The following is a 14,441-nucleotide window of genomic DNA, read 5'->3' as shown; positions in this document are numbered from 1 at the left end:
TTTAGGTTGTACTATCCTCTTAATTAGGTTGATCCTGCCTGTAACCGTGACGGGCAATTTACTCTAAGTTTTAATTTTGACTTTTAGGTAGTCAAATAGGGGTTCCAGATTAAGCTTTATCTATTCATGTGGGGAGATTGTAATGAAAATGCCCAAATATTTAAACTGGGATACCCAACATAGAGGAAGAGGTATGGGAGATGGTAGAGAGTTTTCTTCTAAGAGGGAGGATAAAAGATTTATTCCAATTAATTTTTAACCCAGAATAGATGCCAAATAGATTAATAACCTGAAGAGCTATAGGCATAGCCTCTATATAATTAGTGAAAAATAAAAGTAAGTCATCGGCATATAAAGGCACAGTATCTGTTCTGGTGCTTAATTGAAGGCCTACAATGTTAGGGTGTGACATTAAAACACAGGCAAGGGGCTTAATTGCCAATGCAAAGAATGCCAGGGACAATGGACAACCCTGTCTCGTACCCCTTTCTAATAAGAAGGGTGAGGAAATAAATCCATTGACAGAGATCCTAGCACCAGGCCTATAGTATAACAGCTGAACCCATCGTAAATATACAGGGCCAAAACCCATACATTTCATGACCTCCCACAGGAACGGCCACTCCACAGAATCAAAAGCCTTTGCTGCGTCCAAAGACACAATGACTGAGGAGGACTCATCCCCATGAGATGCCTGAACATGAGTAAACACATGTCTCATATTTATAGAAGTGGACTTGCCCAGCATAAAGCCGGTCTGGTCTGAGTGGACCACAGAGGTGATAACATTATTTAGTCTTAAAGACAGAATTTTGGCCAGGATTTTCACGTCTGTTGGTATTAAAGAAATAGGATGGTACGAGTGCGGGAGCCTGGGGTCCTTGTCTGGTTTTAATAATACAATAATTAGTGCTTCTGACATAGATGGTGGGAGGGAATTCAATTCAAACAGGTCATTATATAGCTCTAATAGTTTAGTGACAAACACCTTGGTGTGCTTTTTATAAACCTCTACTGGGATACCATCTGTACCCGGTGCTTTACACCCAGGGAAGGAATTAATGGCCCCCTCCACCGGCCTCTGCAGTCAGTGGAGCATCAAGAGAGGTTTTAGCCTCAGGGGAAAGACTTTGCAACCCAATTGATGTAATATACTGTATGTACATAGATCTTCCACACTACATGTCAAATGAGACCTATAGATGTCCTTGTAGAATGATAGGAAGACACCAGCTATATCAGAGATGGACGTGGCCACCCCACCATCTCCACCCACGATCTCTGAAATGGTATTTACAGGTCGGACGGACTGGACCAATCTTGCTAGATAACTTCCTGGTTTATCAGCATATACATAATGGGAATTAGCACGAAATTGGAGTTGACAATTAGTTCTATCTATTAAGTGGGCAGACCATGCCTCCTGAGCAACCAATCAACTGATACGAGAAACTCCTGCAGAAATTGTAGTTCAGAGTTTCTACAAGTGCATTCCAACTCAAACTCCTTGTCTCTATAATATTTTTTAATTTCGGCAACCCTTTTCAACAAAGTCCCTCTCATGAAGGCCTTGAATGAATCCCAAATCATGTCAGACCTAGCAGAACCAATGTTGTCTCCAAAATAGCCCGACCAAAGTGCCTCAAGCACAGACCCTGCCCCCATCTGCGTCAACCAGGAGGGATGCAGCTTCCAGAATATCTGTCCTCTTGACCCACCTAAATCTAGTCCCATTACTAATGGAGAGTGGTCTGACACCCCTCTGGTCATGTACTCAATTTTAATTATCATAGAAACTAGGCAGGGTGAGACCAGTGCCATATCAATCCTTGAAAAAGAGTTATATGAGGAGAAACATGAAAATAGGCGTACTTCAGGAAGCTTTTTGCGCCAGGCATCGATCCAACCCAGGTCGTCAATAAACCTTGCAAACTAATATTAGTCAAACTCTATCAGGTGTCTGCCGCCACCTATCAAGATACCCATTCATAATGTTGTTAAAGTCCCCCAGGCATATAACATGTGTGTTAGGGGAGTCAGCAATAAATCCAGTAGCTAGAAGCAAACTGTGCATGCGCTTAGTGAGCATAAGCATCTCGTCCGATTCTCTGCCTGTACTTGAAATGGGTGTTCCTGGGTGACAAGTGGAAGGACTCACAGAAGAGAATCTCATCCTGGTGCCATGGGAGTGTCGGAGGTGTGCAACCTAAATTGTGTAGAATTCTGAACCGTGCATTTACCTATTTTTATACGGATCTCTTGCCCGCAGCATAGGGTAGGTGTAAGTGCCGATACTAGTGATGGTGGCTGCACTGGCTATCGGGAAACAATGGGGTGGGCGCCTTGCATTTGCATTAAGATGCATATATATAGCCACATTGTAAATGAGTCCATGTACAACAGACCTGCGTGCGGCTCCGAGTCAGTGATTAATGGCTCAACCCTTTCATTTCAGCTCTAAAAGGAGGAGATTACTCACTCATGCAATGTGATTACATGATTGCACTGCATGACTGAAGAGATCATGGCGCTATATATTGCCTGTGTAGCCTAACCCTTGTAACGATGGCTATTTAATGTAAAACACTCTTCCGGTTTCTATGAATACACAATTGTTATCTAAATGATGAACTCTGTATAAAGATTTAATGGCATTCATCAAACTAGTACATCTAGATTTAATCCCACAGTAATCTACGTATTTGAGTGATTTCCAGCTGTAGGGACAGTATTCAGCATAGGGATTAATATCCTGGATTAAAGACAGTTGTGCTTAATTCCACAAACGTTACAGCAAAAGCCACATGTTATCGCAATAGAAACATACACTGTACTTTAAAAACCCCATACCCAGTGATGGCACCAGCAGTGTTATCAGGCACAGGGCTGGTAACTGCGAGCATAGAGCTCCACTATGACTTTTACTATAGGCTGTTACAGTGATTACAGTGACAGTAATGTCAGTAGGGAAGGTGAGCCTGAAATCCTCTTGCAGCTGTGCTACTGTCACTTATTTCTGTCACTCTACATCCAGCAGAGACTGACAGAATAATACTATAATAGAATACATTACTTTTGCATTAGCAAAGTTCTATTTTCTCAATCTATGCTTGAGTCAGAATATACTATACGTCTATTCTGTATCCATGCCCTGCCACATACATTTCAGAAACAATTCACATCTCACACATGACATGCAAAAACTTTAATTTATACATTCATAGGACCTGATTCAGAGGTGAATGCAGTTCATGCGTGGCTGCGATTTATCACAGATTCGCATGTGCGCAAATATGGAAACAGAAGTATTCCCCTTGTACACTGCCGTGCAATGAACTGAGCACACCCTGCGATGTCAGCTTTGCATATATGAGCAATGTTCAAGTGCACTGGTGGGACTGACTTCTCCACCATCGATGCACCATTGGTTGCAATATTGACTCTTAGGGCCTGATTCAGAGCCGGACGCAATTAGCGCTCGCTCGTCCTGAAAATAGGGGTGGATATTCAAATGAACCGTTCGCTGTTTGCGGTCTGTTCACGCCTCTAGGTCTGAACGAGCGTACAAAACTTGCGGTCGTTTTTTGGGAAACTACGCCCCCTGGCCGCTCGCATCCTACGTCATGTCCGCTATTTATTAGATTAATCGAGTACATCGAACAGGGTATGAACTGCTCGCTATTCTTATGGTTGGTTTTTGCTACCACAATTTTGCGAGCAGTTCTGGCTTAAAAAAAACCAGTGACGTGGTCAATGACGCTGCTGTTTTAAATATGCACACCCATAAAACGCCCGTTTTGACCTTTAAGCACGCCTGCGATCGGATCTCCACTCCCCGTTTTCAAGCACCTTCCCCTGTTACCACCCACATACGCCTCTTTCTGTCACTCAAATTAGCAGGCATTCGCTATTTTGCGAGCACATGAATTTCGACCGCACTGACTGGTTCGAGCATGCGTATAACGATCCATACGCATGCGCAGTAGGGCAAACATCGCTCGGAGCGAACGAGCTACCGGTTACGAGTGGCTCTGAATCAGGCCCTTAGAGCAGCCCATCGATGGTGGGTCTGACTTCTCCCCCATCGATGCACCATCGGTTGCAATATTGACTCCTAGAGAAGCCCATCGATGGTGGGTCTGACTTCTCCCCCATCGATGCACCATCGGTTGCAATATTGACTCTTAGAGCAGCCCATCGATGATGGGTCTGACTTCTCCACCATCAATGCACCATCGGTTGCAATATTGACTCCTAGAGCAGCCCATCAATGGTGGGTCTGACTTCTCCCCCATCGATGCACCATCGGTTGCAATATTGACTCTTAGAGCAGCCCATCGATGATGGATCTGACTTCTCCCCCATCGATGCACCATCGGTTGCAATATTGACTCATAGAGCAGCCCCTGCCTGGCGCAGTGTCTCCCTTGCAACTTTCTCAAAACATAACCACTGTGGCTGTGGTGCTGCAAAAGAGAACGCAGCCACTTGTCAAAACACGGCCATGACACAACCATAACATGCCCATGACACACCCATGACACGCCCATGACACCCACAACACGCCCACAACACTCCCATAATACGCACATGACACACCCATAACATGCCCATGACACTCCCATGACACACCCATAACATGCCCATGCCACACCTATAACACTCCCATAATATGCCCTTGACACCTACTCTTTTAGCAATGACTTTAGGTCACCTCCCAGACAACACCCTGACCCTCCCATGGATCGCAGATGCTGTCTGAAGTATAGTGATGTGTTATGCAAATGCATCTGGTGATAAACATAAAGAAACTCTCCTTTTTTATACCTAGTATTAAATGCAGAGCTAAATATTGGAGAGGGCTAGGTGTTTGAGGTGAGTGGCTGGAGGGGAAAAAAGGGAGGATGATCATGGGATACCAATGCAACCATTCATAACTAGATAGTTCCTGGGTCACTCAGTCCAAATGTTTGTACTATTATTTCCATGTATTTATGTCTTCCTTGCTTCTAATGTTAGGGTAAAAATCAAGGAGAGAGGTTAATTTCGAAATCAATTCCAAATCGAATTTAAAACAAAATCACCCTTAAAGCCAAAGACCTGAAATGAAGGAATGTTCATAAAAGTATATTTTGCTAGATTCCTTCTCAGCACCCAAGGCAAGGACAAGCTCAGACTTTCATGTTTAATTATAAGGAGAGCTAAGTCAATGGTCTTACTGTACTTGTGTTATCTAGGCCTTGGCTTTGCAGGGAGGAACCTCTCTTAACCAGAGTTAATTAAACTGGGCAGCGATGGACATGGACCACATTAATTTAAGACTTTAGCAGTCAGCTTTAAGTCAGTATTAAAAAGATAGATGGAACGACAATACAATTGGCTTTGTCTTATTTGGTTTTGGCATAACTATGATTTTAGCCTGCAAATTTTCCACTTTTACTATTGTTTTTGATAAAACTTTTGTGCTAAATGGTGGGGGAAAGGTGTTTTTGTATATGTATTTGCATAAGACATTAGTAGTCTGTCTGATCACAGGTTTTGGGACTTTAAATTGTTCATCTGTGAATACTTTATTCCAGTACTGAATTAATTCTGGTGAAAGTGTTGGTAATTTGCAAGAAGTTAAAAAAAAGTTTGATTCCATCCCACCAGGTCTCATCTTTCACATGTTTCCGCCAGAACCAAGTTACACTCTTCCCTAATTTTCCTTACACAAAGAGTATTCTGATCATATATTAACAGATGTGTTGACTAGCTGCACGATAATATCTTCTTGATCCTAGAGTATGTGTTATGTGCCAGTGTAGTCTCTAGTAATAGGATTGTTAATCGGTCATGTGTCATAGAGTGTGATTTCCTTCATCAGTCTGTTAAGGGCTTTGGATCCTGAATAAGATGTATTTAAAGGAGCGGATGCTGATTGGTCTAGGTTAGTGATTTTCAACCTTTTTTAACTGGAGGCACACTACACAAGATCTTATTATTGACAAGGCACAGCATCCGGCCATGTGCGATGTGGCGTGCGCAACCTTGGAAAAAACATACATATTGGCTCCCACATAAAAAAAACACATACATTGGCCCGCACAGGAATAAATGGCAATACGTTGGCCCCCACAGTAAAAATTAACATTGGCTGGCCCCCACAGAAACAAAAAAAAGACATTGTTGGCCCCCAAAGAACCCCCCCACACATTTCTCCCCCAAAAAAACAAAGTACATTGGCTCCCAAATAAAATATTAATATACATTATTTTGTCCCTACCTGTTCTTCACATACATACTGTTCAGCAGAGTGCAGGCAGGCTGGCTGGTGGCCACTGGGCTAGATGGCTTGGCGTGCAGGTAGAGCGGTGGCTGTGGGGCTGGCTGGATGGTGAGGCAGGCAGGCATGCTGGTGGTGCTGGTGGCCACGGGGCTGACTGGTGAGACAGGCTGGCTGGTGGTCACAGGGCTGGCTGGCGTGTTGGGGGTCCTGGTGGCCGCAGGGCCTGACTGATGAGGCAGGCAGGCTGACTGGGGCTGCTGGTGGCCTTCATGCAGGTCATCTCCAGGGGCCGCGGATCTGGCTGGTAGGTGGGCGGGCAGTCTGACTGGAAACGCGGCGTGACCTGTGATGTCACACCGCCGCATCTGCATAATTCATGATCCGAGCGTGCCTGAGACTCCCAGAAGAGCTCAGTGCTGCCCGGTCCGCAAAACGGCAGATCTGACCGGCAGCTCTGACCGTGCGGCACACTTAACAACTGCTCGCGGCACACTAGTGTGCCGCAGCACAGCGGTTGAAAAACGCTGGTCTAGGTCCTTAGCTAGGATAACATTAAAGTATTTTCCTGTTAGGACGAGATCCTTTTGAATTCTTGTTAATGCTGTGAATAGAAAGTTAGTTGGTTTGCATGCCTTGAATTTGGTGCAAAAACATTTATTTGGTTGGAACTGTAATCACACTTGAAATTATACTGATGTCTCAATAACTAGAGATGGACAATAATGGACCTGTAATGGGATCTGCATGATTATACTAATTTCCTGCAATTATAATGGCCCATTTGTAACGTTTCAATTATAATGAATACCTACTTGTGGAATGATTACTAAATATTATCCAATTATCTGACCTGTGTAAGGAGATGAGAGTAACTTGCAATCATCATACCCACTAAAGATCCAGGTGAGGCAGCCATTTTAGGTGCACTGCATGGGATTACACTGCCCAAAATAGGACATGCCTATGCCTGGAAGTGTAAGCTGCATAAATAATCACATTTAATATGCAATAAATGATAAATCTCACACAAGGTGAAATACATGATCCTTGTAAAAATCTTCAGAGCCATGCATTTTTTATCCTGCCCATGAAAGTATCAGATGAAGCAGCCACCTAGGGACTAGAGGCAGGAGTGGGAATTTAGTGGGCCTCCAGCTATTGTTGAGCTATGCATCCCAGCATGTACAGCTACAGTTTTGATATTTTGGCCATGCTGGGATTTGTAGTTCAGTGACAGCTGTAGGCCGCCCTGCAGCGGTGCCGGCGCATGTTTTGCCAGGGGCTTTTTTACGGGATTTGGCAAGACTCCTAGCATGCCCTGCCACAGTTTTGCTATTTGGTCATGCTAAAACTGTTGCAAGTCATGCTGGTATTTGTAGTTCAACAACAGCTGGAGGCCCGCTTATTGCAGTGATCGCGGTGAGCCAAAAAAATTATGGGTCCCTGGGACCCCTCACTTTACTAAATTGGGATTCTACCTGACCTTTTCTGTGTCCCATTAGAATGAAAGTTTTATGAAAATCTAACAACTTAAACTGAAAAAAAAATTACGTATGTGTAACCCCCCTTTAACCTGTTAAGGGGACAGCAGGCTACTAACTGCAATGTAAGCTATTGTACACTCCTTTACACTACTGCTAAGAGGTGTACCTCCTATTATCCCTTCCAGTGCCTCCACCCAAGCTGAACAGATAGGGGAAGCTATATTCCCTAGAGGCTTGCTTGGGTAAGCCTCTTAAACCTTAAGGTGAATTCCACTGTACTTTTAAAATGTAGGGTGTGGTTGAATAATCTTAATAAAGATGGAGTAGTTCTAATAATATACCTGTTCTTTATCCTTTGCTGATTCCGCCTCCTTCGGATACCTTACATTTCTCCCCAGGTAATACAACTTCACACGCCATTTAACCTTTCTCTTTATCTGAAAGAATATGCAAAAGTATATACAGTTTCAACTCACCATATTTAAAACACTTAGGCCCTCATTCAGAGCCACTCGCTATCGGCAGTACGCTCGTTCCGAGCGATGTTCGCACATCTGCGCATGCGTACGGTTTTTAGTACGCATGCGCGAACCAGTCAGTGCGGCCGAAAATCATTTGTACGCAATATAGCGAGTGCCTGCTATTTTGAGTGACAGAATGAGGCGTATGTGGGTGGTAACAGGGGAAGGTGCTTGAAAACGGGGAGTGGAGATCCGATCGCAGGCGTGCTTAAAGGTCAAAACGGGCGTTTTATGGGTGTGCATAATTAATATAGCAGCGTCAATGACCACGTCATTTGTTTTTTTTTAACTCAGAACTGCTCGCAAAATAGCGGTTGAAAAAACCAACCACAAGAATAGCGAGCAGTTCATATCCTGTTCGATGTACTCGATTAATCTAATAAATAGCGGACATGACGTATGGTGCGAGCGGCCAGGGGGCGTTTTTCAGAAATAAAAGAGCGTATGTTTTGCTCGCTCGTTCAGACTTAGAGGTGTGAACAGACTGCAATGTGCGAACGGATCATTTGCATAGCCACCCCTTGTTTTTGAACGAACGAACGCAAATAGCGAACGGCTCTGAATGAGGGCCTTACATCCAGATTACAAAGGATAAATTCAAGTTTAACTGAACAAAGTGACACTATAACTCATACAAGACATTAATATATATATATACACATATATTTATCTGTGTTAGTAGTACATAGCTTATACCCTATTCTGCAGAATTAGGGATAGAGCAAAATCCGTAGCCAAAGGAAATGGAAAGTTCAGTCAGGAATCCAGGCTGACCCTAATGTAGATTCCCCTTCAGGACTCTGATATGTGCTTTATATATAATGAATAAAGTTCCTGGAAACTTATAGTGGGTATAGAGCTGAATACTTCCTTCTATTTAATCTTATGTGATAGTAACTTTCCAGTCTCATTAAGTTATTATTATTATTATTATCCTTTATATATATGGCGCCACAAGTGTTCCGCAGCGCCTTACATAGTACATAAAACTAGTAAGTGAACAAGAAACAAGTAACTTACAGTACATTACAGTGCAGGACAAGGACACGACTTATATACATTGCTGCAACAGCGATTAAAGCACTCACAATAAGCAGCAGGGAGTTGGCAGTCACGTGTTAGGTGCCCTTATGGGGAGTAAGGAGTAGAAGAAAATGTAAAGAGAAGCACATGAGGGAAGAGGTCCCTGCTCGTGAGAGCTTACATTCTAAAGGGGAGGGGCAGACAGAGAGGTGTGACACAGAAGGTAAAGATATTGAGGAAAGAGCATGAAGTGGGTTAGGATGAGAGCTGGAAGGCTATGATAAAGTAGTGGGTCTTGAGAGCCCGTTTGAAGATTTGTAGAGAGGTGAAGAGTCTGATAGGGAGAGGGAGAACATTCCAAAGGTAGGGAGCAGCACGGGCAAAATCTTGGATGCGGGAGTGGGAGGAAGTAATCAGTTGGCAAGAGAGGCGGCATGCATTTGTTGAGCGAAATGGGCGGGCGGGAGTATGAAGGGAGAGAAGGTCAGAAATGTATGTGGGTGAGGATTTGGTGAGGGCTTTGTAGGCAAGTGTAAGAACCTTGAATTGTCATCTGAAGGGGAAGGGGAGCTAGTGTAGGGCTTGAAGGAGAGGGGAAGCAGATGTAGAATGGCTGGAGAGGAAGATGAGTCAAGCAGCAGCATTGAGAACTGATTGTAGTGGAGAGAGGTGAGAGACCGGGAGGCCAGCTAGGAGAAGGTTACAGTAGTCCAATCTGGAGATGACCAGCGAGTGGATGAGGGTTTTAGTGGCATCCTGGTCAAGGAAGGGTCTAATCCTGGAGACAATTTTTAGGTGGAAATGGCAGGACTGCGAGAGGTGCTGAATGTGCGGTTTAAAGGAGAGGGAGGAGTCTAGGATAACTCCAAGACAGCGCACTTTGGTGCTAGAGGAGATAGTTGTCCCATCAATAGATGATGAAATTGTGGGAAGTGAGGTAGTGGAAGAGGGTGGGAAGATGATCAGCTCAGTCTTAGACATGTTAAGTTTAAGAAAGCGCTGGGACATCCATGAAGAGACAGCAGAGAGACAGCTGGATATACGGGTGAGGAGCGAGGGGGAAAGCTCAGGGGTGGAAAGGTAAATTTGTGTATCATCAGAGAGTAGTGGCCCTTGGATTTGGCAGCATGGAGGTCATGAAAAATCTAGTTGCCTATAAGTCTAATTAATAAAGCAGGCACAGGAGGTAAGTTAGATGAAAACCACTGTAATTGATGTCTACTTGCATGACAGATGGTAGTAAATGGCTGCCTGATTAGTGGAAAGGCAGATCCGATGCCAGGTCGAGGGATGCCCTTTTATTATTCACACTTCTCCATTGGATTTGCTATGAGTGGACAAACTATCTGTTTACTTTAATCAAGGTGCCAGTGTAATATAAGACTTTTGTATACTTCAATTTAAGCTATAGTCAGGGTTGCCGACAGTTAGCCCCCTCCTTCCGGGAGGGAGTTGTCGGGCTTCCACACAGAGGGCAATAAGGGGCGTGGCCTGGCAAATTATGCGCCATCGGGGGCAGGGCGTGACAGCGCGATCACGTCATCGTGTCCCCGTGCCTCTTCACAATGCTGATATAACGGCATTGTGAAGCATCGGGCGGGGCCACGATGACGCGATTCAGCGTGAATCACGTCATGTGCCCCCCCGCTGCCGGGGTTTATAGAGACAGGTTGCCGGGGGCCGGGAGGCTTGCCTGCCTTTCTGGGGGGCCTGGAGAGGCACCCGGGATGGTAGGCAAGTATGGCTATAGTTAGAAATAATATCCTTATCTATTAGCGATGAAGACTTAATGTCTCTCAGCATAAATACAGTTGCTTAATTAATCCTCCCCCAACTCTTCTCTGCGGCTATGGACTGAGGGGGATGTACATAAGGGTTGATGTTCATGGGTATAAGAAGACCATCCAGTCCTTCACCAGTGTCAGCTGCAATATAAAGCTCCTCGGTTCCCTATCTTCCCTGCACTTCTCTCTCTCTCTCACTTTCTCCTTGATCGCGGATCGTTATAGTAGTTGGGAGGTTGCTGCATGTGCTGGATGTTCGATCCAGCACATTCAGGACGATCAGATAACGAACGTTATCATTATCTGACCGTCAATTAGTATGACCGTGTGTACCTTCCATTACATATGCTAAAAAGTTTTGTAAAGCATTATTTAGTTTTATTATAGTATAGTAAGTACAACATTATGTTAATCTTTAGTTCACAATTAAATTTTTCCATAATAGACTCAGGTGCTGGTAATCAACATTAGAGCTGCCAGTGTTAGCAAACTAAAGATTTAGGTGACCATTTATATTGAATATTTCAGATAAAAACCCCGAAAACACCCGTTTTTTTACCACCGCATAATTAGCCGGCGGAACCCTCCCCCCCGGGCAATGGCCGCCAGTCACCAGGACTACGCATGCGCAGCAGCCTCAGCAATGGCCGGCAGCTCTCAGGAGACATTGCAGGGACAGTCTCCTTTTGGAGCCCGTGTCTCTGCATATCCCAGATGATACATCCGGCCATTATGATAGCATTTTGCAATGCGATCATGGGCGGTACTGACATGTCCTGATCGCATTGCATAAGCGATCATTAATAAATGAGGGCTTTAATGTATTAATACATGTGGACACTGAACAGTAGACCATGTGACAGGTCACTAATACGGAGGAGAGGCTGAGCTGCTCATAAAAAAAAGCTTATTTTCAGCAGCTCTCCTCCATATTCTATTCAGACACAGAATACTACACTTAGCACTCTGTTTGCATTGAGTCAGTGACGCCATGGCATACTATTAGTATTCACATAGTAAGTACCGACCGAACCCCTACCCCACTACCACACTTTACCGACACTACCCGCTACCGCACCAACCCCCACCCGCTACCTCGCCAACCCCCCCCGCTACTGCACCATCCCCCACCCGCCGTGCTACCCCTCTTTACAATTACCTCTCCCAGGGTGTGCAGTCTGACCATCCGCGCCCCTTCTGTATACACGTGGGTGCCGGATGCCGTCTTAAAGCGGGGGAGCCCGGAGTGTTCACGCTGGGGTGGGACTTAGTCTTTGGGCCAGGTGGGCCGCCAGGACCAGGCGCAGACTTTGGGCCGGGGGCTGCTGGAAGCAGTCTTCACGCCGGGGGGTCGGCACACTTCTCCTCACGCTATGAGCTGCTACAGGGGAATGGTGCGTAATGGCTCCTTTTTAATAGTCCTCCCTGCAGCCGGAGACAGCAATCATACACCAGGAGCCAGGGGATTGGCCGGCAGCAGAGCGCGTTTCCGGGGACACACCCACTCTGAAAAAGTGAGTCCCTGGTCTTCATTTGAAATACATGCTATAGCGCTTATTTGCCATCACTGTTATTGCCCACTCTTGCTTCTAGACCTTAAGTGGCTGCTTTGTCTGAAACTTTCATGGGCAGGAAGAAAAATGCATGGTTCTGATAATTTTTCAAAGATCATGTATTTCACCTAGTGTGAGATGTATCATTAATTGCATATTAAATGTAATTATATATGTAGATTACTCTCCCAGGCATAGGCATCAGCTATTCTGGGCAGTGTTACCCCATGCAGTCAACCTAAAATGGCTGCCTCACCGGGATCCTTAGTGGCTATGATGAATAATACTTGAAATTGATTACCTAAAATGGCTGCCTCACTTCTGTATTATAATTATGGTTTCTGTATGTTATGAAAATCTAAACCACTGTATTATGCTCATGGTATCTGTAAAGCACCTTGAATCCTATTGGAGAAAAGCACTAAATAAATATAATAATAATAATAATAATAATAATAATAAATATTATTATTTTTATTGTTATTATTACTACTATTATTATTATTACTACTACTACTACTATTATTATTGTTATTACTACTATTATTATTGTTATTACTACTATTATTATTGTTATTATTATTATTATTATTATTATTATTATTATTATATGAAACAGTGAAAGACATGGGCAGTATTCTGCACATCTGCTGCTTGAAAAAACTTGGGTCCTCCAGGTTTAAGTTCTGATGAATTTGGAGATCTATTTCAAGTAGAAATAGAGACTTCCAGGGGAGAAGTCCCTCATAAAGATAAACTGGTGACTAGTGGAAAATATGCATAGGGCTTTGCCAATAAAGAAACCATAACAGTGATAATATTAACACTCTGGGGTCTATTCATTATGTTAATTACTGGGGTACGAACAGACCCTGATAATAACATACTAACTAGCCGCAAGCGCCGGAGCTATTAATCATTGCTTCAGGGCGCAGACAGCTGATCTGAAAATCAGCTGTCTCCGTAAGCAGCTTCACTATTCCTTTCAGAGCAATGAATCTTTTACTAGTGTATGGGGACAGGGGGCCTTTCCTGGAGAGAGAGGTAAGTAGGAGATATTTGTGATATCTCCTGCTTTACCTTCTTAATAAATGGCCCGGACAATTCATTTCTACAATTGCAGTTGAAAATTAAGTGATAATGAATAGACCCCTATGAGAGCAGAACTATAGTATGCAGCCTACGAACCTTCCCTCTGGTATAATGCTATATTTGCACAATATTATGCTTGCATTCCAAGTAAATGAGACATGCAGAGTGCTGAGAGACTGTTAATTCTAAAACCTGTTTTACCACTTTTGACTAGCACAAAGCTCCTCTTTGGTATAATGAAACACTTTGCGACTAAACCATTTTTTAAAATAAGTTTAAAAGGCATTTGAAAAAACTTTTTTGTTTAGTTTAAAGTAAATCTATTTTAACTTGCGATAGATAGGACTTTCTATAAATTCAATATTTAGAATAATAATAATAATTATTTTTTATTTTAGTCTGTCATGTGGGGAAAAATAAACAATTTTAATATTCTACTTTTTGTAACTTTCACACAGTTAGCTCTTAAATTAAGGAAAAATAAAATAGTCAGGTACAAGATACCAAATATTTGTAAGTTTATTTTACATTTTAAGGAATAGATGGGATGAACAATAGTAATAACAATAATAAGGTATTAAAAATAATAAAGTGTAATAGCAATATAGTGACATATATTATTATTATTTATTAATATTAGTAGTAGTAGTAGTAGTAGTAGTAGTAAAAATAATAATAATAATAATAATAATAATAATATTAAAATCATTCCATTT

At 43.2% G+C, this 14,441-nt stretch overlaps 1 long non-coding RNA gene across 1 annotated transcript in view; it reads right to left on the bottom strand.

Moving 5' to 3' along the window:
- Positions 1–14,441, bottom strand: part of LOC148543359 (uncharacterized) — a 121,752-nt gene that overhangs the window by 67,564 nt on the left and 39,747 nt on the right. Inside the window, exon 2 of the long non-coding RNA XR_015877770.1 lies at positions 8,094–8,189. This is a non-coding gene — a long non-coding RNA (uncharacterized LOC148543359). The remainder of the gene's footprint in view (positions 1–8,093; positions 8,190–14,441) is intronic.

This window comes from Taudactylus pleione, unplaced genomic scaffold (assembly GCF_031769625.1).
Source record: "Taudactylus pleione unplaced genomic scaffold, aTauple2 ptg000004l, whole genome shotgun sequence".
NCBI classification, from domain to species: Eukaryota; Metazoa; Chordata; class Amphibia; order Anura; family Myobatrachidae; genus Taudactylus; species Taudactylus pleione.
The sequence above is the reverse complement of the archived record's forward strand: the minus strand, read 5'-3'. Positions and strand labels throughout refer to the sequence as shown.